The 3,499-nt window shown below is 41.8% G+C and overlaps 1 pseudogene; it reads right to left on the bottom strand.

Moving 5' to 3' along the window:
* LOC107569490 (tripartite motif-containing protein 16-like) overlaps positions 1-3,121 on the bottom strand; it is a 7,158-nt pseudogene extending 4,037 nt beyond the window's left edge.
* Positions 3,122-3,499: the final 378 nt, after the last annotated feature.

The following is a 3,499-nucleotide window of genomic DNA, read 5'->3' as shown; positions in this document are numbered from 1 at the left end:
GTGTCACCTCAGAGCGGTTTCTCTCAATGGAGCGGATCAGCTCAGTAAAGATCCTCTCACTGTCCTCCACTGCTGTCTGTGCAGAGCGCTGTTAGGACACACAGAGAGAGAAGCATCAGAATCAGTCCATTCACTCAGCTCTTACTGCTGCCTCACACAGCCTGTTCTCCACAGTGGGCTTCAGTGGGACTGAAAGAGCTCCAGCACTGGCTCCTCGCTGACTGACTGTCCTAACTAGAGAGTCCTAACTGAGTCTGAAACAGCTCTTCAGCAGCCAGCAGTTGTTCTTCTGCTCAAAACTCACCTTGTGGGACTCTACAGCCTTTCTCAGCTCCTCAAGCTCCTTCTGTCTCTCCTGGATTCTCTGCTGGTTTGTTCTCTGGGTCTCCTCCAGATGTCTCTATATAGTATAGTCAACATACAATTCATTAATCCTTGTAGAGAATGTCACAAAGAACAGTTTCAAAAAAGAGTAAATAAGTGGAGAAACTATATGATATGTCCCAAGTAAGAACTGTTTAAAAATATATACAGTGGTGTGAAAAAGTGTTGGCCCCCTTCCTGATTTCTTTTTTTTTTTGCAAGTTTGTCAGACTTTAATGTTTCAGATCATCAAACTAATTTAAATATTACACAAAGATAATGCAAGTAAATACAAAATGCAGTTTTTAGTTTGTATGTATGCAGTTTGATTTCATTTATTAAGGGAAAAAAGCTGTTCAAACCTACGTGGCCCTACGTGAAAAATGGCCCTACGTGAAAAATTAATTGCCCCCTCCTGTTAAATCATGAAAGAACTGCAATTAACCACATTATTTTAGAAAGCTGAGTTAAATTTCACTAACCACACCCAGGCCTGATTACTGCCAGACCTGTTGAATCAAGAAATCACTTAAATAGAACCTGTCTGACAAAGTGAAGCATGCTTAAAGAGCAACACATCATGCCGCGATCTAAAGAAATTCAAGAACAGATGAGAATCAAAACAGTTGACATGTATCAGTCTGGAAAGGATTATAAAGCCATTTCTAAGGCTTTCCCTTCCTGAAGACCACTGTCCTGTTTGTCAGATCTCTGTTACCTGGAAGAAACGGATGTGATTGTCTGTGTGTGAAAGTTGCTCCAGCTCAGCATCTCTCCTCCTCAGATCTTCAATCTCCTGCTCAATTCGCTTCAATCGTCCTTCAGTTTGACTCATTTCAGCCTTTTCCTGATCTCTGATCAGCTGTGTCACCTCAGAGTGGCTTCTCTCAATGGAGCGGATCAGCTCAGTAAAGATCCTCTCACTGTCCTCCACTGCTGCCTGTGCAGAGCGCTGTTAGGACACCGAGAGAGAAGCATTAGAATCAGTACATTCACTCAGCTCTTACTGCTACCTCACACAGCCTGTTCCCCACAGTGGGCTTCAGTGGGACTGAAAGAGCTCCAGCACCGGCTCCTCACTGACTGACTGGAGGAGAGTCCACACTGAGTCTGAAACAGCTCTTCAGCAGCCAGCAGCTGTTCTTCTGCTCAGAACTCACCTTCTGAGACTCTACAGCCTCTCTCAGCTCCTCAAGCTCCTTCTGTCTTTCCTGGATTTTCTGCTGGAATTTTCTCTGGGTGTCATCCACATGCTTCTGTTAGACCACAGAAATATGTGAAAAATCAGTCCTCTGTTCAATTAGGCGGATCTTAGTCAGATTAAGTTGCCATTTACTCAGAAGTATGGCTACGCAAGACAGGAGAATTATTAACATGTTCTGATACTATTTCATCATAAACAAAAATATATAGAGTATCTTCCTGAATAAAGGCTCACTATAAAAGTGTATCATTAAATGAGGTTCCAAACGTAGGTTCGGGAGGAGCCTAATCATTCAGTCCTGTCAATCATTAGTACGCGACTATATAAGCAGCACTCATCGCGAAGTCCCAGCGACAATTCTTCAAGCATCCCTCCACCTATTTCTGATATTCTCCCTCTATGTAGTACTGCAATAGGGTGGTTGAACTCGGAGCTCAAACTGAGCCTCGGGTTCGAGCCTCCGTTGAGGACAGCAAGCCAAGTTTTTTTATTTTTTTATTAGCCATCAGCACTGGATGAGCAGGCGAACTCGTGAAACAGAAGAGGACAAATTTCACTCCTACTTTTCTCTGTCCTCTCAAAATGAGATGAATCGTACTTGTGACAACACCATGATAACATAAAGCCATCAATTCAACCAAATTATTTAAAACCTTAGGCTACTGCACATGATAGCTTCTTATTATGTATAAGTTACTTTAATTTTGTCAATAGCGTAGGCTATAAAATATATGATAAAATGCATTTATTTCTGTATGATACAGTTCATACCTGTTTCTCAGTCCTCTCTGCAGCAGCTGATACAGTGATGTGGGTTTTGTGTTCATCCACCATACACATATAACATACACAGTTCTGGTCAGTACGACAGAAAATCTCCAGCAGTTTATCATGTTGAGGGCAGATCATCTCTTGTAGTCGTCCAGTGGCATCAATCATTTTGTGTCGCTTTCCAGAGTGAAATTCTTCATGACGTTCAAAATGGGTTTGACAATAAGATTCCAGACACACCAGACAGGACTTGATGGCTTTATTTTTGTCCTCAGTACAGACATCACACTCCATATCTCCAGTAACCCTGTAACCCTGAGCAGGAAGAGCAGCTTGTAGTTTTGTTTTCTTTAATTTCTCCAGCACTTCAGCCAGCATGGCCTAAAACAGTAAAACAGGTCTTGGAGTGAAGGTCTGTCTGCACTGAGGGCAGCTGTAGACTCTCTTCTGATCATCCTGATCCCAGCAGCCTGTAATACAGCTCATACAGTAACTGTGTCCACAGAGAATGGTCACTGGGTCCTTCAGTAGATCCAGACAGACTGAACAACTGAACTGATCCTGAGCCAAAGAAACACTGGATTCTGCCATTTTACTGCACAGACTCACAGGTATCTTAGAGAGACATTCACAACAATTCGATAGCAGGTTAGTTTCAATTTCTCTGAACTGAAACGTTTCCTGATTCTGAAACGAGAGCAAATGATGCCACCGAATTCCTCTTTGTTACCGAACACGTCAATATTAAAAACATCCGGTATTAATATCACGGTACGTCCTGCGCATGCGTTCTAAAGACAAGCATTACGTCCGGCACGTGCGTGATGTCGAAATGCTCGACGTCACTGCGCTACAGTCTGCAGCGAGGAGTACTTGGGCAAATGTGTGCCTCATAAGATTATTAGAGATCTAGATCAGATTCTTTTTAACTTTATCTGGAGAAAAAAAACATATTATTTAAAAAAAAAAAGAAGAAGAAGTAATTTGTATTCCAAAAGAGCAAGGGGGACTTGAGGTCTTAGATTATAATATGACACTTTCAAAATTAAATGGTTAATAAGAGTTTATGAAGAATAGAGAAAGTCATTGAAATTGGTTAATTATATATTTAATACTCTGGGAGGCATACCGTTCTAAAGACAAGCATTACGTCCGGCACGT

This window comes from Sinocyclocheilus grahami, unplaced genomic scaffold (assembly GCF_001515645.1).
Source record: "Sinocyclocheilus grahami isolate Dianchi unplaced genomic scaffold, SAMN03320097.WGS_v1.1 scaffold1350.1, whole genome shotgun sequence".
NCBI lineage: Eukaryota > Metazoa > Chordata > Actinopteri > Cypriniformes > Cyprinidae > Sinocyclocheilus > Sinocyclocheilus grahami.
Note: the sequence above shows the minus strand (reverse complement) of the source record. Positions and strands in the feature narration are given on the sequence as shown.